At 41.9% G+C, this 22,432-nt stretch overlaps 1 protein-coding gene across 24 annotated transcripts in view; it reads right to left on the reverse strand.

Moving 5' to 3' along the window:
* The window catches only part of ADGRL3 (adhesion G protein-coupled receptor L3), a 492,701-nt gene that overhangs the window by 386,649 nt on the left and 83,620 nt on the right, over nucleotides 1-22,432 (reverse strand). For 23 of the 24 annotated variants that reach the window (XM_032108821.1, XM_032108825.1, XM_032108804.1 and 20 more), the window contains exon 2: nucleotides 16,510-16,576. The gene's annotated coding sequence lies outside the window, so the exon portion shown is untranslated. Of the gene's footprint in view, nucleotides 1-15,576; nucleotides 15,670-16,509; nucleotides 16,577-22,432 lie in introns of those variants that run through there. The other variant, XM_032108803.1, reaches the window with a different exon arrangement.

Raw genomic sequence — 22,432 nt, forward strand, 5'->3', positions numbered from 1 at the left:
GGCTGGAGCTGTGGCAGAAATGGGCATCTCCCAGCTGAGAGATCTCACCCCACCACCAGTGAGCATTTTCTTTACTGGGGCCAGGGAATCCTCCCATTGGAACGTGGGACCTACAGGCTCCTGGGGTGGCACAGTGCCCTTAGGCACGGCTGAAATGGACTCAGACTAGAAGACAGAGAAGGAGAAAGCCAGAAGAAGAATATAATGACCACATATTCGCTGAAGCACTGAAAAACACCTAAGAGGGCTTTAAAAGAGGCAAGCAATAATCAGCAACACTTTTGCTCAGACTGGACCTTCATTTTTTCACAGAGCTGCCTACCAGTCACACCTAGGACCCAAGGAGGAGACAGATTTGAAGACAATGAAGGTACGGATGGGAAATGAGAAGAGAGGAGATAGTGACCCAAGTATCCACACACATGGAAAACAAGAGACTGGGAATACAGGCAAGTTTCACTACAGGGAAGCCTATGGAGGATACAAAGAATTAATGCTCTATCCATCTGTAGCTGGTGAAAAATAGATTTAAGTATTTTAGGAACTCACTCCTAAGCATTCTTTGAGGGCCTGATTCAGCACCCACTGCACTCAATTTAGCCATGTAAGTGCAAAACCACACACTAGAAAATAAGTTACTTACGGCTTCGTAGGACTGAAAGCAAGCATCAGGCTTCTTTTACCTACAGGAAATTCAATCTAGCCTTCCCAGAGAAACCCACCAACAAAAATACTGACTGGTCTTTCCAGAAGAAAAGACATTTCATTCACTTACAATCCTAGCCTATTCAGGTTCCAGCATTCAGCACTAAAATACATCAAGGTTTTGACAATCAGAAAACCACCCAATGCTACTAGGCACCTCTTCATAGCAAATTATTTCCAACATGGATGTGGAAAGATCTTCATCATGTTGTTCTCTAGACTTATCTGGAGCAGAACTGAGCTTGCAGAGTCATAAAAATGCCAATGACCTGCCATTAAAATGCAAAAATGCCACTATAGCTAACAGGGGCATAATTTACTGTTATTTTTAAGTGAATACGGAAGTGCTTTAAGAAAGCAGTTGGAGGTTACTGAAATACCAAAGTCCAGTAATGGGAAGAAAACATCCACAGTATTACGGCCACGGGCTGACTGCGAGGTCCTCTGCTTGCTGCAAACCAAATCAGAAATATGCTGCAATAAAGGAGAAGAACAGAGCTCACATCTCACGTTTCACAGTCACTTTCGGAAAGGAACGGCCATTGCTAAGAGCCACACCTTCCTAAAGCATGAGTGGAAAATTATCCAGTTAAATACACACACACACAAGTAAGAAATATTCCAGTTTCTTATTTACAAACAGTGGGAATAATTTCTATTCTAAGTTAGACCTTTGTAAATAAACGTAGAATTACAGAGGCCTGCTAGGAACACCAGTGAACAGCTTGACTTACAGTGTTTCAAATAAACCAAATCATGGCACTCAGATCATATGAAAGCAATTTTTCTGTGGAAAATTGGTTTTGCAATCCTCAAGCTCTGCTGTAATAAAACTCCCTATAGTGTATTTGTGTGTCCACTGATTCCAGGGACTGATTTGTGCTATATGTTTGCAATTATTTGGTAAGGATATACCAGTGACATAACTCTTATGACTACACAGGCTAAGCTCACCTCTTAAAGAACAATGCTTGGAAGTGGTTTTTTTCTCATATTAATCCTCCACGCACTTTAAGTAATTTATGGTTACTTAAAGTTTTACAATTCTAAAAATTCTTTGTAGACTAAACCAGATGTTAATCTTCATTTCTAAAAAGCGTTCCTGAACCCAACAGAGAGATAGCACCATTGATTAATAACCAAATTTTCTGTCATGTCATCTTTGAAGGATAGTTAAGGAAAACTCCCTTGTGAAATGTACTTTTGAAACATTACTGATGTCTGAATTTCTTTGATTTTCCTCGCTCTCCTTTCACTGCTTCCACTCCATAAAAGCTTCTTTGCATCCTTCAGAAATTGTCTTATTAAAAAAAAAATTAAATAAAGTTCCTAAATAAGTGTGGCCCTTTGACTAAAATTACAATTAACAAGCTATGGGACTGAAATCCGTCCCTAAGGCAGATGCACAAACCAAACAAAATAAACTGGAAGAGCTACTGTTGACCTCAAAAGTGCCAGAGTTTGGCCCACTGCAAACTTTTTAAGAATTATTTAAGAAGTCACTAGACACCCATCCAGAAATCAAGCATGCTACTCAAGGTTTACTCTTGCTCTATCTTTTAGATAATATGAGAAACAACCTTAGCTATCATTAATTAGATTGGGAATTTTATGGACTCGATAGTATCATCTAATATAGAGCAAAACATATGATGGCCAGCTATTAATGAAAGAGCATTAAATATTTAGACAGCTTTGCTGGCTTGCAAAATAAGCCAAATTAGTGTCTTACAGCATTGCACTCCACTAGGATATTATTTTAAAGGTGGCTATAAGCAGCAGGAAGCCCTACAGCTGGGACACAGGCAAGTCTTGTATTCTGTTTGGTGGAAGACCTAGGAGTGTTGGCCACTGACATATGAACTTACATTCCAGAATCTGACACCCTCTCTTGAATCACTCAACTGTTTACCCTCCTCTTTGTCATCTTCCCTAAATCCTGGCAGACACAAAGCATCTGCCAGGAGGTCATGCTGAAATCAGCAGGCAGGTTCCATGGAGGAGCTGCTCTGATCTATGATGGCTCCAACCCCACAATGCAGCTGGCACCTTCCTCGGCTTGCTTGGTGCTCGCCAGCCAAACGGGAAAATGCAGTCTGATTAGAGGCTGTTTTTTCAGCGAGTGCCAAAACAAAACTTTCGCCTTCCAGAGGGACACAGATTATTTATTAGCAATTATTTCTCTCGAAAACCCTCTTTTCCAGGAAATCGTCTTTTCTCTCTTCACTTCAGAAAGTTTACACACAGCCTTCCAGGATGTCACCAAAGTGCGAGCAAACTATTTACATTGCTGCCATATGTCTATTGATACCCTGCAGCTGTCTATCTAATTTACAATTAGATACCAAACTCCTGCTTGCGTAACCATTTGCATGCTTCCCTATTACATGTTTTTAACACAGTTAAGTAGATGTCAATTTTTTATTTTTTTAAATCCGGCTTATTTTTTCTTACCTTAAATTTGTTCATGTCTACACATTTTTCCCAGTAAAAGAAGAAAAGGATTAAAAAATAAGCATTCAGTGGTACTGACAGGTCATAAGAGACAGTGCTACCTCCAGCCTTGGAGGTTTTTAAGATAACAGCTGTACAAAGTCACCACACCAAGCTGGTCTCATGCAGACAACTGTCCGGCCCTGAATGGGAGACTGGACCAGTAACTCCGCAGATCTCATCCCATCAACTCTCCTATAACTTCCAGACCCTACCATCCTGGCACAGGGAAGGAACCAGCATACCCTAATTCCTTTGGAACAAAGAGGTAAGACCCAAGCCACACACCAAGAAAGACAGCCCTTCTCCCTAGGAGACTACGTCTAGTTGTATTTTCAGAGGTCTACAGACACTATAGGCATTAAAACCCGACTTCTGTGTGCATCCATATGCCTCTTTTAAATTCAAGCATGTGCTGTGACTGACTTCACGAGCTGAGCAACCAAATGCAACAGCAACAGTCCTTACTTAGAGCCACTCAACGTTCAGTACCACGCGTGAAGTAACCCACCCCACAGGAACACGGCCTGCCCTTCCACTGCCTCCATGGTATTTCTTGAGTGTAGATGTAATATTTAACCTCCAAATTCCCCCCAAAAAACACCTTTTATAGCTCAAAGGTAAGAGTCAGCTGAGACAATACGAAAACTCCATGCATGCATCTGTGTGCAGGCTGAAAGCTTTTACATAGAAAAACCTCTTGGGAAACTGGATGAGCACTGGTCTTGTGTGTGTGTGTGTGTCTGTGTGTGTGCAAGGCTGCTATAAAGGATGTGCAAGTTCCTCACTCATTTGGTATCCCCCAGCATCCCCTCGTAATTGTCATGCAAAGGAGGATGCAACCTCTGCAAGGCCTGGGGAAAACCTCAGGATATTTGTCTCTGCAGTGAAAGGCTGACAGGTATTTTTCCAGGGCTCCAAGGAGAAGCAGGGAGGAAAATTAATTTCCTAATCCAAATAAAAGACTTGGAGATTTTAATTCTTTGTTCCATAACTGAACTAGTATTAAAATTATATACACATATCAGAAAAAAGCTAATCAAGTTTTCCTTTCTGGTGAAACAGCATTCTAGAAAGAAAGTTATTTCAGGTTAATTAAAATAAGCTACATTTGATGAAAAGAAAAAGTCTCACTTTCCTCTTTTGCTATTAAAACAGAGTAAGAGTTACAACTCTCAATGCAAGACATTGAACACAAAAAATATTATCAATTCTGCAACTATCAAGAAGACATTCTGACATCTTCCAAATTATTTTTGTCTTACTTTCACTCAAAAGAAAACTCCATTAAAATTAATGAGCTTTAACAAGCAATTTTGTTTTGAAGAAACAGCTTTTTCTAAGAGAAAATTGTTACAATGGATTTTTTTTTTCTGTTTTGATCACTAACTAATTATTCGAAGACACTGGAGTTCTCTGATCCTGAACATATGACATGGATTATAGTGAAACCAGCTGGAGATTAAATTTCTAACTCACATATGGAGCTCATGACCCTCTTTATGAATCATCACACCGTTTGTTTAATATTTAATGCAACTCTTAGTTAGTCTGAAGAAAACGTTGAACAACAGGGGCCCATAAAATTAAAATCACACAGCAAAATCACAGCTACTTGCAAACCCTCTCTCTTGTTTGGGACTTCATCACAAATCTGTCTGATCTAGGTTCATTAAGTTTATTTTTTCACTCCCAAGACGGTAAGATATGATGGAACACTAAAATTTCATATAAACATCTTTGATTACAGCTTTCAAGCCTCAAGACATCCAGCCTTGCCTTTCATGCAAACTTAGGCATGGCAATATCTTGAGATTAAAGAGAAATATTTCTGAGCATGCTAATCTATTGAAATCTTAGGAAGAGCGGGAAATTAAAACTGTGCAGTTCTAGATATAATTTTACTATCTTAAATGCATAGACCATGCACACTGGAAAAGCAACTGTCTCAGCTGTGATCTCTCTTTCCTTGGCTCCTTAACTCACCAACTTGAACAATAAATTCAGAAAACTTTCAGTAGGATCTCAGTGAATGCAAACCTACCATCAGGAACATTTTATCGACCTATTTTGGCAAAGCTAAAAGAAATACACTTTTTCTAAATACATCTGCCCAGCTTCCAAAAATTGCCATGGAGATAATTGTTATTAAACGAGTTGTGCGAGAAGTTTAAAGCTTCCACCACCTGCTCATCTGAGCAAGCCAGCAAAGTCTAACCAAAACCCAGCCTCCCTCCCATCAACCCGAATCTGTCTTTTGCTGGAAGACCCATTTCCACTCAATATGAATACACCTCTTGCCTTCAGCTTTCAGACTAAAGCACAGATTCACATCCAATTCCCGAAAGACATCCAATGAGCAAAATCTCTTTCCAGCCATGTTATTTTCTAGCATCGAGCATCCCTCTGCCTTCCCTTTCTGTTTCATCAGTGCTCCCACTCTGACTTACCCCCATCATACCAAAAAATTGCACACCACCTTGCCCCTAGATGCCTGTTTCGACCTGGAATGGATTGATACATTAATCAAGTCATATAAGGCTCATGTGGTTCTCTGCTAATAATTTGGCATCAGTAGGCACGATCGTTTTAAAGCTCCTTTTAATATAGTGACTGGTTGAGTGGATTCGGTGTCTGGAGCTGTGTTTTCACTCAAAAGCGGTGCTCCAGGCAAGTCTCAAAGCACAGGCAGTGTTGATTGCCTCGTGCCAGAGCATGTTAGGTGTGCAGCTGGGAGATGCTGGTGATTGTGCCAGCTTTAGATGCTGCTGCTGCCCTGCCTGCGCAGAGCCAGTAGCATGGGTGAGCACTCCTCATCCTCTCCAGGGCAGGTTACTGCAGCCCATGCCAAAGGCTGTTGATGCTGCCCTTAAGAGAAGATGGAAGGCTTTCCCACAGTCGTTTCTGCAGCTCTGCTGAGCTTTTTCACTCCTGCCCAAGCCAACATCCGCATGGGCAAAATGGTTTTTCACATGCAAAGAGCCGCCAGTGCAGAGCAGAGCATTGTGCACCTCCAAATCTGCATGTGCTGCAAGTGGTTTATTCATTTTCCAAGTGAAAAGCATGCAAGTGCAGCCCTGACTTCTGCACAGCCTCTCTACCTCGGCACTGAGCATCCACAGAGCACTTGCCTGGCTGCTTAGTTACTGTCTCTGACAGCTTGAACCCATCTGCAGAGGGTAGATGTGGAAACCAGGTTGCCCCTCTACCCACACAGGGCAGCAGCAACATTCTTCCACTGAAAACACCAAGCACCCCCTCAGTGGAAAAAACAGGTACCTAAAAGCAATTTTTCTGCCATGAAAGCACCTGTTGTGCTGTGCTCTGCTGAATTATGTATGTAAGCATAGACCTCCCAAGCCCAGCAACACTGTCCTTGCCATCTCTTGTGGCTCTGAAGTTTGCGTAGCTATTCCAGCAGCACCTTCTTGTGCGCTCCCCAGCAGAATTAATTAATGTTTGCACAGTACTTTGAAGATGAAAGTACTAAGCAACTGCTAAATATCAGGCCAGATCCTCAGCTGGTTTAAAAAATAGCATTTGCAGTGCAGCATCTGGGCCAACCACCCTGGCTCGTTAGAGAGACTCTGTAGCAAATGTGGAGAAAAAAATAATTGAAAAAAAAAAAAAAAAAAAGAATGTAGAAAAGGAAGAATATATGCAGAAAAGCAGCACTGAAGTAATAACCTCCATGCCTTTAGCAGAGTCCCTCTTTCTGCAGGAGAAGAGTACAAATCTGCAGAGCCACGACACCGTTCTCCTTCAAACCTCCTTAAAACTCACTGCTGCTGAGATGCCTACAAATCATTCAGCACTGATTAGCCAGCTGATGTACTGTGACTTCTGCACATTACACTTACCATAACCATCCTGCTCTTAATGTTGGTCTACCTCATCTGTTTACTCAACCTGCTGCTTCTTTCCTATCCTCTGCTTCGAGCATTTGCAGGTTCTTTTATTTGGTGTCAGGCCTAGCCCAGGGATACACTGACACTGACAAAATGTCTTTTGCAGGCTCCATGTAATAAGGACATGCAAAAGTCAATCTCAAAGGGTTAGCCTCAATAAGTTTAGACCCACTTACTCAGTGTGTTCCTGTATAAAATGGTTGATCATGGAAAGAAACCCATGAGGTTTAAGTCACGCACATGTTATACATAAAGCAGCTGTGTGCTTTTACAAAAGGCACTGTGCTGATGCAGTTCAAAGGCTAAACTTACTGTTTATGCTATGTTATTATTTTTTTTAATAGCAGAAAGTGCTCTTAAAATTGTAGATACATCGTCCAAGAAAAAAGAGAAGGAGAGGAGAGGAGGCAGCTGCAGACTGCACTCATTTGCTGTCGGGACACCATGGTTGATGGGAGAAGCCCCTCCATCAGCTGGACAGGCACAGGATGAAGCACCAGCAATGAGTAATATCTGAGGATGAGGTATCAGAGTGAGTCATCTCACTGATCACAAAGGGACCGATACTGCGTGACTTGGATCTGGTCAAATCTCCTACCATAGCCACGTGGTCTAGGAGCCAAACTCAGGCTCAGTTCAAAAAACACAACTCCACTTATTTCAGTGGGAAGTCATGTATGCAAAGGGTGTAGATACTCCTTGTATTTTCAGCTCTTTCACTGAATCAGTCATGTGCACAATTCACAGAGATACAAGAGGAGAACCCTCAAGCCTTTCCCCACGTGCAACAGCAAGACTCTACTCACTCAAATGCCTAAAATAGCACTGGACTTCTAGGTATTTAAATTAAAATATTACACCAAAAATAAACTTCCACGCTGTGAGATTCCAGCAAGTGCTACAAATCCCAAGGTCACTACCTTTGTAAGAAAGACCAAAGAGAAAACTGGAGCCAGGAGCCTCAAGTTTTTCATCTGTACTCCCTTGGTGCAGCAGTACTGATCAAAACATGAGAGGAGAGGATGCCCCTACCCACCCCACAAGAGGGAGGCTGCCCATAAGCATACTTTGCCAGTAGCAGAGAGTCATAGATGCAACCAAGTGGGTTAACTTCCAAGCCTTGCGCCTTGGGCAAAGCTGAATATTATTCCATCTGGATGCAAATCTTTCTTACCCCAGTCTGCTTCGTGCTTCTGCTGTCCACATGAAGCCTCTCTCCACTGAGAAACATTCCTTCTGCCTCTTCAGCATGACTTAGGCTGAGGCTGTGCACTCACAGCCCTAATCTCCAGAGAGGTGGGATGAGATTTTCAAAAGCACTTAGTGTTGACCTACCTCTGCTCCAAATCAGTCTGATCATATTAGATTAACTATATTTAAGTTTGGCCATGTATATTTTGTCATAATAAACTTACCCCAAAGAAATGCTGCTGCTTTAAAACAAGATTACGAGACCTGCAACAATATTTATGCATCTCAATAAGGAATCTGATTTTCCAGTTTCAGGTCTGAGGAATTATTTTGGAGCACACTGAATATTTAGTACTGGCAGAACAGAGGTCAATGCAATTATGTCCCCTCTAAATTGAGTGCTAAAGAAGCACTGCACCGGAGACCTGAAGGCTCAAAACTCCAAAACTAATGCTTAAAATTAATAAAGATCTCAACCCAGCCAGAATGCACCTTTTTTCAGCATACCTGAGTAGCTCTGCACAATGAAGACTTAAATACCAATATACTACTTTATCTTTTACCTCCTCCTTCTTTTTTTTCTCCCCCCCCCAAAGAATTGCCAGGCAGTGAGTGTTTCAAAATGGTACAAGAAGTGACTGTCAGCTGTCACCAGCTTTTTCCCAACACACAAACACTGGAGAGCCACTTCTCAACTTAGTCCATATGGCACCTTCAGAAAGACCAGAGTAATAGTTGAGGAGTTTTGGCCATGAAGCTCATACAGTGTAGGAGTAAATGTACTCTTACAGATGAGTTGATTTTTTGGTTTTTTTTTTTAGTAATATGTTGAACCTTTTTCTGCTGCATTTTCTCTTATGATATATATACTTTTTAACCGAATCCATAATTGGTCTATCTAAATGATTGACAGCAAAGGTGAAGGAACAGTCTGTTAGTCTTGACTGCTGGAGTAATGAATAGAGAAGCTGACATGTTAAATTTCTTCACCTCCAACTGGAATTATAAATTATAGACTTCTTTTACATTATCATAATACCAAGTTCATCTTAAAAATAGAATGATTCCTTGGGGGTGTATTTATAGTGAAAAAATACATATCTAATGCTGTACTTAGCATATCTTCATATTTTAATAAAGTTGGATTGATTGTTCCAATTTTGTTCTTATTTTTGGAAATTAAAAAGCAGAATCAGATCATCTTGCGTTTTTTTACAAGGTCCATCGTTTTGCTCCTGCAGGACATTCTAAAATTTTCAAAAGCTCTCTGTAATTTAACATATCCTCCTGCTCTCCCTACAGCTATTTGGCACATTGCATCTTCCCAGTTTGGCCAAGGGCCACTTTATCTGAGTCTGTACAAACTTTGCAGGGAGTGGAACTGAGATCTGAAGAAGTCTGTGGAAATAAAGTTTGTACCCCATAAAACCCCCTTAATTCAGCCTTCATCCCTAAGCAAACAACTTCTGCGAAACAAATCATTGTGTCCAAATGAATCAGTTTGTGTGAAAGCAAACACAGCCCATCAATAAAAGCAAAGCAATAAACCACAGGGAAATGTCTCCAAGCCAGATACAGTGCATTTAGACTCTCCAGTGTACTTTGCATGAGAGGGAGGGGAGAGAGCTCTTTAAACTTTTGTCTAAATTAGACTTAAGCTCAAATCATGCTGGTACAAAATCTCAGTGCCCAGCTCCTAATGCTTTAACTGTCTGTGGAATGCAGAGAAGATGAAGATGATCTGCATGGTGGGATGCCAAGAGGAGGGAGTTTCTGGGGACAGGATAGATGCAGTCACCCAGGCCCCAAGTCCTGTCCTCCACCCCAAGGCAGGCCCAGGCAATAAAACTCTCCATCTGCCCCAGGTTCTTGACAGCATCTGCAGTAGCATTTAAGTCACATCAGAGCAGGGGCAAAGGGAGACACCTTGGCCACGGTTCTTTCTGTTCACCTCAGTTTTCTATACCTTTAACGTGTACAGCCCTGTTGGCAATGCTGCTTCCTACTGATTATCCCACAGGAAAAAAAATCATCCTCAAGTCATCGGCATGAGGAATTCCCCTTCAGCTCTCTTAAGTGCTGCCTGCCTTCAATTACATTGGTGTGCACCTTGAACTTATAAAATATTTTCAATTTCCAGAACAGTTTTGACATGGGGAGAGTGGAAGGGATAGCAAAGAACAATACGCTTCAAATAAAATTTGGCACTGTTCAGGATTTCTTCCACATCAGAAAAAAAGTCCTCTAAGACACAAATAAATGTATCTTATTAAGTTAGCAGGATATCCTCTCCTAATAGTGCAATTAGTTTTCATAGGAGATAGGCCCCTGTACTGTCTTGAGAATAGACTCTCAGGCACATATAAGCACGTAATATCAGGCACACTTCTCTCAAATGAAGGGAAGCATTTGTCATTTCCAGTGCTGACACTGAAAAAGCAGTGTTTTAAATGCTGTGTTAGCATAGGCTCTCAAGGGATCTCCTAAGCAGCGCCTCTCAAGGAGCAAGCCCCTACATCAATTCCTGCAATTCCCTTTTCGCTGCCTGAAGGAGAAGCGCAGCCAGGGAGCATCCTTTGCACGGGAGGAGGCAGCAAGACCAACAACACTCCAATGAGCTTGTTAACAAGTCAAGGCTAAGACATCTGAAAGACTTTGAGACTTTAACTCTTGCAGCCACGTAAGGAACCTCTGCAGCAGCCCCATCCCATCCCGAACTCCCACAGAGGTCCAGAGCTCACCCCCTCGCTCTGTTGCTGTACTCAGTACAACATACACAGACGTACCTGTGCATCACCCACCACTCTGCACATTAGGCAAAAGCAACTTTGTTTTACTTCAGGTACTGCATGCTTGGTAAATTGTAGTCCTTATCCATCAATAGGATGGACTTCATTAGTCTGTTCCCCATCATTTAACATGACTACAAGCCATCGCCAAACAGATTACACTGACTATTTTATTAATATCCTGTATTCAGCAAATGGAGAAGAAAATGTATTATTGTGGAAACTGTTTCATGCTTGCCACCAGATACATGGGGGAAATGTGTCCAGGAAACGCTCACTCGCCCAGTATCACCCATGGGTAAGTGCAGACACTATTCAGTTGCAGGGAAGACACAAGAAAAAACTGCAAGGAAAGCAAAGCCACCCCATGGACCAAAAAAAAAAAAAAAGAGCTAACAAATAGTGCCACACCATATCCAAGCATGCAGTGCAACGTTTTATTGCATGCTTACAATTAGTATGATGCTGTTTTGTTGGTATCAGCACAGGCTCAAAATACCTGATCCCTCCCACTTCACAAACCCTACACAGTGACAAAATCTGCTCTAATATCTGGATGGCAGCAGTTACGTTTCCCATCGGTCATTTCTGTAACCCAAAGAGAAGCAGCATTTCTAGAGCACCATTTGCATTGTGGATGGGTGAAATCACCTTCTGAGGGTGCCCATGTTTGTCAGCCAACCAGGACAAGGCTCTTCCTGCAGTTATCCTGGCAGAGATGCATCCTCACCCAGATGGAACCCTTCGGTGATTCCCCTGGGCTAGGCTCCAGGTGGGAGGCAGGAGGACAGCAGTAACGGCACTCAGTGCTGCACAATTTCCAGCTTCTCTTCAGCCTATGATGTTTAATATCTGGATCATCTAATAATTATTGTTAATTGCACTTAACTGCAAACTGTAAAATAAATGTGAGGAAGGCACAAATAAACTCTGGCACACCTGCAGCTTAGCCCCTGCTCTTCACTTGGGTTCAGCTTTACTGTGCAAAGTTTGAAACATCTCTTATATACATACTACAACCAAGCTTTGCGAAATCCGTCAACGTGCAAGCCTTGGCAACAAAACCAGCCCAAGAGATGTAAGCGGCAATCTGAGAAGATACTCCCCAGGAATTAGATTTTGTAAACAAACATTTCAGATAATTGCATTCTTGTTCTCAGTGCAATGAAGGCCCCATTTAGCCAAAGCATTTGTCTACAGAGTTTAGTTTCTTCCGTTTAATGAACGTTGATCCTGTCTTAGCCTCGGCTGGTATATCATCAGGATCAACATGAAATGCTAATGGAGAAAGATGCTTCATATCATTTCAAGTGTTTAAGTTACAACTGCAGCTATTAAGGCAAATCCATTTTACCTGTTCCTCCTCAGGCTCCGCAGTGAGACAGATTTAAAAGTTTCCATGGGGAGAAGTGATTCATAATGGCTACACAGATGAGAGAAAAAGCCTTTCACCATTAATTACAGCCAGCGTTTTCCAAACCCAAGCTGGTCATTTTGCCGGCACAACACATAATTAGTAAGGCTCATTTTATTTTGTTGCCTTCACAAATTAGTTCACCTTTTAAAATGCAAGGTGGCTGCCTCCAGCAGTAGGGATAACTATGCCGACCAGACAGAAAAGTAAGGCTTTGTCATCCGCTTGTAGTCCATGGCAGAAAAATCCAACAGGTCTCCCAGTTTTCACTCCCCTTGCTGGTTCTATGTAGGAATCAGTGTTGCTCCCTGTGGCATCCCAAACATGAGACTTTGAGGTGTACCCGTGTAAGACAACCACCACCAGTCCTGTGAATGCAGTTCTCGGCAGTGAGAAAATTTTCCTCTGTTTCAAACTTTCCAACTGCTCTAAGTGCAGAACCTGCAATAGCCAGAGCAGTGAGGAGGAGAAGGATGCTTCCCACTCCTCAACCCTGTAGAGCAACTGCACTGGCATCCAAGGCATCTTCACAGCATGTGCTTTGGAGAGATAACAGAAACAGAAGGAGGGAATGATGCATTGTAAGGGATGCTGGACTTCACTCACCCAGAGAGGACACTCTCAGACACCACCTGCATTTTAAAGCAGGACTGTTTCTTTCTTTGCATGGCTGGGGATGCCCATCAACCTCTTTGAGGAGCCCCTCAACCTCTTTGAGGAGCAACTTCTCCACAGCAGAGGCTTCTGGGGGATGCACCTGTCAAGATCCCAGTTTTGAACAAGACACCCAAAACAGCGGTTGGAGCCCCCGGCACGTACTAGACAGAGCATGCTACTGGAAGCTATTGCTGGAAATACTAAAGTTATCCTCATGCAGATTTTAAAAGGCCACTATTTATGCATGTAAATTCTGAAGGGCATTAGCAGCATCACTGACACACACTGACAGCCAGCCCAGCTTCGGGAAGGGAATAAAGCAGCAGCGACTGCCTGAATAATTGATGTGCTTTTACTCTGCCCCACGGCCCAGTTATTACATTGCTCACTCTCTTCAACTGCCTGTGGTTTCTAAATTAATTAGAAATCTTAATGTCATGGCCAGCCAGTAAAAAAAAAAAAAAAAAGAGACCAAGAACAAAAGAAGAGAGCACTTCTCATGCCCTTGAGCCGTGGGATTTCTTCCTTCGGTCTGGCCATGCAGGAAATAAAAGCAGTGTCTCAATTTCTGCAGCTTTGGACCCAGCAGCACAGCATGAAATCCACTCCACCTGCAAAAAGCTCCCATTGCACGGGGGTGAACATCCCCATCAAGGTCACTACCTCCATAAGATGGGGCAAAGCCTCTCCTAGGGGCTGGCTCATGTGCAGAGCAGCTACTGTGTCTTCACTGCCATGAAATACATCTGATACATCCCTAGCCCAGCCATTGCAACCCAGTGCCACACAGCACCAAATAAAAGGACACGGCTGCAGTCTGGAGGAATAAAAGAGCTCATGGTTGCTCTGCTCACACAGCTCACAGAGCTAAATGACTCTGTGGGATCCTGTTCACGGGATGAAAAAAAACTGTGTGTAACTACATGACCTCACAGAGCAGGAGAACAAATATAACAACATGAGTGGCCATTTTTTTGCTGCATATATACCCTTACCTACTTACAATATTGCTTATGTGAAACTTTAAAACAACACTTACAGCTTTTAAGAAACCCAGTGGGAGTAATTCCCATGTTTGAGCCACATTGCAGAAGTGTGGGCAGTTGTGTTTCAAGGCCTCAGAAAGCACGTAGCCATGATGAATGCAAGCATGTTTTTAATCTCTTACTTGCAAAAAGAAACACTGCTTTTTTTAAAAATCTCTTTACAGCTGTACCAAAAGCATAAATAAACATAAATGACTGAACTTGTAGAGATAATTTTAAATTGCACAGATAACTTAAACCAGTATTTCACCTGCTTATAAAACAGAAGTGAAATACCAGTGAAACTCAACAGCATGGCACAGTCTTCCTCTTTGCCAACATATCGTGTCATACTGTAATCTGCACCACCTTTCCATTATTCCCCCTGGAAAACTCATTATTTTAAAGAAATCCGATTTTTCAACCTTTCTTTTTGACAAAAATAAGCAGACTTATACTCAGAGCACTGAATTTTCTGACTCCCAGTAAATTTATCCTACATCTCCCATACATGTCAAGTGCCCAAACATGACAGTCCCGCAGCAGAGAAATGAGCCAGTGATGGTGACAGAAAGCATTAAAGAGTTTTAAATGACACCATTAATCCAAATGGAAATATCTAAGAAAATGAATCCCGTTTGTTAGGACATGGAAGATAGTTCAAAACACTGTGACCCCAAATACAGGAGAATGTGGTTCTCCAAAAGTTTAATGCACTTTGATCAAGAATTTATTTGCTCCAAGAGCTGCTTTTTCTGTCTGCTCTTTTTCCTCTCCTGTCATGATTTTGCACTAACTTGATGCATGCAGAGACCACCACAAGAAAAATATACAAGGTTCCACACAAGTTGCAAATTTAGGCCCTTTAAGTGTTTTTCAACATGCTTCTTGAGATGACGCTGCCATTTTTAGGGTGGAAAGATGGACTTTCAGAAAATGATAATGCTGATACACAGAGAAAGCAGAATTGTGCCACCCTATGATTTGTCTGTGTTTGTCATCTTGCATCTAAAATGCACGTGCTAATTATCAGCAGTATGGCATTGCAGATGTAGTGAACACAAGATGTCACTCACATGCATTTTTCGAACCCAAGCAATGAAATGAAGTGTCTTGTAAAAACGTGTCACGTGTTCATACAGAAAGTTTCCTGACCTTAGCAGCATCTGCTGTCTCTCTCTCTTCACATCTGTGTTTTTAAGTCTCACTAGGCTTGCTTTGCTATACTCAAATTTACAGACCTTCACACGATATATTCATTTAGTTCTTCATACTGGTATCTACCGACATCTTTTCTTACTTTTAAGTCATTTTATTAATTACTAGAAAAATTTACTGAAAGGCTCAGCTCATGTAGATTCCTCAGCTTAACCCCAGTAATAATCATGCCTTACACGGACTTCAAGGCAGAGATAAGCTCCTGGTCCCTCTTCTGGATCACCATACAGCTGAAGGGATGTACCAGCTGAAGCAGGACCACCACTCCTCAACGTGGCCATGCCTGCCTTGTCCAGCTTTTACTTCACTTGCCTCCAGGGAGGAAAGAGTGCAAAACCACTCGAGGCCCTGTAGGGGTGCTCACCTCTCAGCCTTGGAAAGAAGGTAGAAGAAAATACATGAGATGGCAGCAGTACAGAGCAGCACAGCTCTGCTCACTGCTTTTTAGAGCCTACTCTTTCAAGATGCAGCCCCTGGCAAAGTGTCTCATGAAAGTTTGATGAACAGCATTTTGTTTAACACCAGCGACTGAGCCACAGCCCTGCCGAGCTGCGTTGCCCCAACAAAATGTCACGACCCAGGAGGATCAAGAGGCAGGATTGCAAGAGGCAGGCTTGCAGGCAGCAGAGCAGCTCAACAACCTCTGGAGCAGGGTGCACCACCCCACGAGTTACTCGGTCACTGAAACATGAGCAGGCTGCTGTAACACTGATGAACACTGAACCTCCTCCGACACTGGCCCAGCAGGCTGCAAGGCTGCACCAGGCAATCTTGCAAACACAGCGAAGTCTGCAGCCCTTTTTACACTGGCACATATAAGCCTTGATATTTTTTTCCCCTCTTTTACCCTCTTCATTTCTACATGTACCGAAAATATTCACAGTATGCTCTTCCCTACCATTTGCTTCAGCATTTTCATGCTCTGCTGCTTTTGTTCCCCTGTTCCCTTTAGATAAAGGAATATTCTCAAGAAACAACTGTGCCTGCATAACTGAAAATACACAAAACCCATGTGCAGAGACGGTGTTGGAGGCTCATGCAACGTGATCAGGTCTAAATATTTTAGCACAGCAAACAAATGAGCCTAGACTGCATGGTCCAGTAATTACCTTTTCTTGTTCTTCAGGTGCTAGAAATCCACACGCTATTTTCTGCAGAGTGCTATATTCAACATTTCTGGAAACAAAGAGAAAAAGAAAACAATTAAAAACCATTTATATTTGCCTCTGAGGCCTTATTAGGCACTCATGAACTTTCTGCTACACATTTACCAGAGGATACAGCAATGAACAACTGGTTTTGGTCAACAGATCTGATTTTGAAAAGCCTGTAAGAATTTTTAATGTCTACGAAGCCCATTTCTGCATGGGAAGACAGTACTAACACATATCTAACAATGGTCAGGTGAAAAATCAGTGGATAATATCACTGCCAATAATAATAATAATAAAAAAAAAAAGATATTCAAGTAGATATCAAACGCAAATGCAGGTACATGAGTATCTCTTCACCACAACAGACACCAATGTCATCTGGATAAACTAGTGTTAAACCAGACAATTTATCAGAGGTTTTTAGAGGTTGCTGCACCAGAATAAAAAACATCTAGCTCGAAAAGAAGTTAAAATAAATTATGATTGCAAGGATAGTAATTCCTTTTCCTCAGCAGCTACAACTTAGAATTTCTCTATCCTTTTACATCTTCTAATTATAGTGTTAGATGCTAAATATAACATTAATTGACAAAACAATGAAATGGATGGATCCAGGTCAGCCTCCTGGAAGTGTTGGTTTTATTAGGATTAATTACACATGAGAAATTGCTCCTCACAGTTGGGATTGCTACAGATGAAACTTCAGTATCAGTCTTGTCAGAGTCAAGCTGGATGGCACAGGACCCCAGGACCTCATCCCATCCCAGTGAAACAGTTAGAAAATATAATTAAAAACCCATGCAAGGGAAACAGCAATGAGTCCTCCTGCCTGAATTTTGCTTCCAACATTAACTACAAACCCAGCTTATTTTCTGCAACCTGCAGGGCAGAACACAAGTCATGGCATTTGAAAGAAGTGTATTGAAATGAAAAAAACTTTAAAGGCTGATTAAAATAGGATCCAGTGTTAAACTGAGGCCAGTTGTTCCAGTTGCAGCAGTGGGTCCCCAAGCCTTTCCCAACTAGGGCTGTTGCACAGCTTTCACTCTGCTGCCATGGTTCCACACCCTGGACCACCCTACACCTTCAAAAAGTTTCAGACAAAAAAAAAAAATGGTCCTGAGGTTCCAGTTTCACATCTTAGCTAATCCAGAACAGTCTTACTTTAATTTTCAAAAAAAGAAAGTTGTACCTCAGTTGTACCTCTAAGCACTCCTCAGCAGGTCCTCCCCTGAGAGCATGAGAAGAACGAGGGCTAGGCATTGGTCCCTAACGTATAATTCATCTTATTTATGTACTGAAGAAGCAATTGCTTGCATTCAGTAACCTTGGAAGTCAGACAAGTAAATTAAAACTAAAAACAAGGCTTGAGAGTCCAGCATGCATGCTGCTTTTTGAGTGATTTCTCTATAATAGGCAAGTATGGATGCTCTGGAAGAAAAAGAGACCTATTCCAGCTTGCCTGTCAGCAAAATTGCCTCTGTAAGCAATAAACAGGCTTTGGATCATCTAAGAAATTTACAGGCAAACTCAGGGTAAGGATAGTTATTATTCCTCACTGTACAAATGAAAAAGTCTCTAGATGTAGGGACTATACCCATTTTCAGCCTTGGATTTTGACCAAATATATACAGTTTCAGTCGGAAAAACCACTTTTACAAGTACAGAGCAGACCAGGCAACACCTCATAAGGGCATCCATATACTTTATTTCTAGGAAAAATGCCATTTGTTTAGACTACTCTGCTTGTGCTTTATAGCAAAACCTTTACCTGGTTCCAAGAAGCTTTTGTAGAAAATTCTTATTTGATGGGAGCAGTACAGAGCAGAGAAATTGTAGTTTGCCTAGTTTGAAGAAGTTAATGTTTGTTACCCCACTGCCTTGCAACAGCTTTTAAAATAAAATTAAAACAAGATCTTTGTTTCATTTATGATACCCCGCATTTTACTTCTGCTTGGAGCATAAAGGACTAGAGATAGCACAACATACTGTGGTTTATGGCTCTTCTGTGTCGTTTTAGGATTCAGCACATGCTCTTCTCCCAGCTCACCTTTATTTTATCATAATGTGAGTGTACTGACTGGTAAATTTTTCTTGCCTTCCCTTCCCAAATGTGTAACCTTGAGTTGGCCTCTGCCATACGCTATTTCTATGCAGATTTAAAATGCAGATTGGGGAATTCTTGTTCTGATTAAAATAGGAAGGGAACTATACAGGGATTCCTGCAAGAGCAAAGATCTTGCAAAATACTTGTTAGAGAGTCGGCGCTCACTGGTAGTGGTACGCTGCAGGAACTACAGGGATTTGGCATTAGCCCTAAAAGAGAGAATAAACACACCAAAGAAAGAGGCATTCCTTTACCTCTGACTGCTACTAATACTCAGAGCAGTGGAGCTCCTGCCCTTTATGCAAGGGAGCCTTGTTTTGATCCTCTTTTACTGCTCTCCACGCCACCTGACTAACCTGCTCACCCTCAAACCTACAGTGCTTCTCAGAAAGCATTTGCTGCTTCTTCCCCAGTTCCCCCCTGGTCATACTCTGCCTGGACAATTTGGAAAGCGGCTTCACTCAGGATGCTAAGGAGAGGGGAAATCACCTCTGTCCCTTGCTTCATCCCATATTACCCTAGAACTCTACCTGCCAAGTTTACTGCTAAATGAATCATGTAGATCCTTCAACATAGCCCACTTTTACTAACACGGCTGCTGGTGTTCATGTGGCTAAATATTTCTGAATCCTCTTCTATGGTGAGTAATGCATCCACATAAAGAGGACAAGGACACATTGCTCTGCATCACTAGCTGCCACAAGACGGGTAATTAATCTGCAAACTGGCATGCTGCTGCACCTCCATCCCAAACCAGAAGCTGCTAATAAGGACAGCAATGATAAACACTCTGTTTGGCAACAGCAAAGGCTGGGAGGAGAACCCGTCAAGATGGGGTGGCTCGCCCTCAAGCAGCTGTCTTCACTGCAAAAAGCCAAGCAGTCCAATTTCTGTCGCAAATGCTCACAGCGGAGGGACCCACAAAAAAGCAGGTGACGTTTTTTAGGCAACCAGTAGGAGGCTTCTGAGAAAGCCTTGTTTGCCAAAATGTACCAAGCACCTCCCTTCTGGCTCTGCAGAAGCAGAGGAGGGAGCACCCAGCGTCGTGCTTTTGGGGATGAAAACCCATATGGAGCAGCACTGCCTTGCTCCCGGGCATCAGGATCTCCACATCAGCCAAATGAAACCAAATCAGCAACTTGCACCCACAGTGACTTAATTAACAGGCACCCTACGGATTTCTCCAAATCCTCCACACTGCCATCCTCCATTACCAAGCTCTTCTGATGAAAGTGATTAAAGCTAACAATTATAATTTCTTTTAGAGAAGCCCCTAGAGGCTTTGGCGAGGCTCAGACTTCATTGTTCATAGAACACAATGCAAAGAAATCGCTCTCCTGAAGAGTTCATCCTCCAAGAAGACAAGGCAATCAAGGAATAGCAGAAAGAAAGGCATGGAGACAAAAAAATTGCTGCTCAAGGTCAAAAAGCAGGCCCTTGACAGAGCTAAAAGAAAACCCACCTCCCCTGGAGTACTCATGAGGCCATGCTGACTCTCCAAAACTAAGCTGATCAACTAATACTCTTTATTTATCAAGTGTCAAGAGCAGATGAAGTAGTTCAGTGTTACCTGCTGTTCTGGTTTTGATCATGTCTTTTCGTGGTGGCTCTCCAAGCAAAGCTAACCATGACAGTGAAAGGGTTACCTCCCCTTCACGTTCCGAAGAAATGCTTCCCATACTTTTTCATGCAGATTACTGACAAATCAATCCCCCTCAAATTTTTTATTCTTCCATCAATGCTCTCAACAAAGAGTGATTGCTCAAGCACCCTTCTCAACCTTGCCCTTCCAATTTTTTAAAGAATGGTCAATCTCAATATGCGTAATTATAATTGCAAATGGATCATTTCCTCTTGCACTCTTCTGTTTTAATGGGATTATGTACCGTCAAATCTCTACAGTAACATTTAAAGTAAAAATGTCCTACGTCATTCATGTGTGGTTTAGATATTTAAAACATTAATATGCAACCTGTGATATTACAAAAGGTTAGATTTCTAACTACCTGGCTCAGTTATGACGCCATAAATCTAAAGTAGTCTTCACTGATTACTAGAAAAATCTTTCCAATGCAGTGTAACTGTAATTTGATATAACTTCTTGACATACATCCGGAAGAGAGTGGTTCTGTTGTGCTCTGTACAGGGACAGAACAAAGCACAAGTGTGCAAAGCAAGTGAAGCTTTAAGTCTTTGCAAACAACTTCAGTGCATAAAATATTAAAAGCAATGCTAAACTAATCTCTGGCAAGAAGTGCAGGCAATTCACTACAACTCGTATTACAAATGCCTTTGGTTTACCATTTAAAAAACATTAGAGTCTACCATTATGGTTGTGTATCATAGTGCTGCACATTAACCTCTGTAATTTTCCAACATGGTATATTGCACTAACACAAATTAGGCTATCTGGCAAAAAAAAAAAGCTTGAAAAGACGCAATATTTAAAGAGAGCAGACAGGAAAGCTCCTTGCTCCTTCCTGCCAAAGACAGCAGGAGAAAGTCCAGTCCTCTTTTCCTCAAAGCAAATGGTAAAATCCCATTAATTTCCCCTGGAACCGACAGATCCGCAGCATCTGGGAAAGGATTCAGTCTAAATACATTGCAGACATAACAGATGAATGATTTGGGGGGAAAGGGTCGTCTGCTCTCATTTTAACACTTCTGTGTAACAGGAACGGAGCAGGTCATTTCTGTAAGCTTGAAAATGCTTTGTGAGCTTTCAGCAGGATTTTCCCTTCAGCGTTTTTTGCCTTCTCTCTCCATTTTCTCCTTGTTCATATGCTTAATGGCTTTCAAATCTGTTGAGTGTACAAGGTGCTTAAAGCCTACACTTGATATTTACTGTTGTAGGACCCACATGGTTGAAATATTGTTCTCCTACAATTAACAGGAAAACATTTACATTTAATGTATTTTGGAACAATTATGTCTTCTCCGCTAAAGAAAAAAAATGGAAGCTAAATTTTCACTTGCACATAATATGGAAGTTTTCATAGCAAGACATCTATTTCAGGTACTGAAAAACAATCATAATCAGATGCTTATTGTGTTTGCAAATTATTCTAATTTCCATGATGAAATTTGTCCACTCAGAAATACATCTAATAACTAAACCAGAAAAGATTTCATTTGGTTTTATAACCATTTTTTGAAGATCCTTTTTTTTTTCTTCATGGGATAAGAGCCTTCTAAAAATATGCAAAAAGCTAAGAAAGAAGAAGAAGAAAGAGAACACAGCCCAACACTGAGACAGCAACACTCACCTAGGGCATGTTGGAGTCCTGCTTCTGCTGTGCAGGATGCAGAACACACACTCAAACCTTGCTGCTTCCCCTACGAGGCCAATGGCTTGCTGCTCTCCTTCCTATATAACTACCTGGCTCCTTTCCCTCACTCTCCACTTCTAATGTATCTGAAACTCCATCCAAACCCGAATGCTTCTGTTAAACATATTGAGTTTGAGGAGAAAAAGGTCAGCTTCATTTTGTCTCAGCTGGCTCTAGCCCCCAGGTGTTGGGACCAACGGGTGCTGGGGTTAAGTGAGAGTTTTTGAGCCTGTCTTTGAAGCAGAGAGCAGCCATTATTTCAAGCTGGCATCCCAGAGATATTTTTTTTCCAAGCAATATACTGGTTCCAAGAGGTTTTTTGAAGCAAGCAACCAGGCAGCTATGTGAAACCCAGGATCTGGTATTGGAAGATCCAGAGAGCTCCCTGCCACAGCAAGGCATTTAATGAGAGAGGAGAGGGGAGCCTGGAGCCCTGCCAAAT

Source organism: Corvus moneduloides, chromosome 5, assembly GCF_009650955.1.
Source record: "Corvus moneduloides isolate bCorMon1 chromosome 5, bCorMon1.pri, whole genome shotgun sequence".
NCBI classification, from domain to species: domain Eukaryota; kingdom Metazoa; phylum Chordata; class Aves; order Passeriformes; family Corvidae; genus Corvus; species Corvus moneduloides.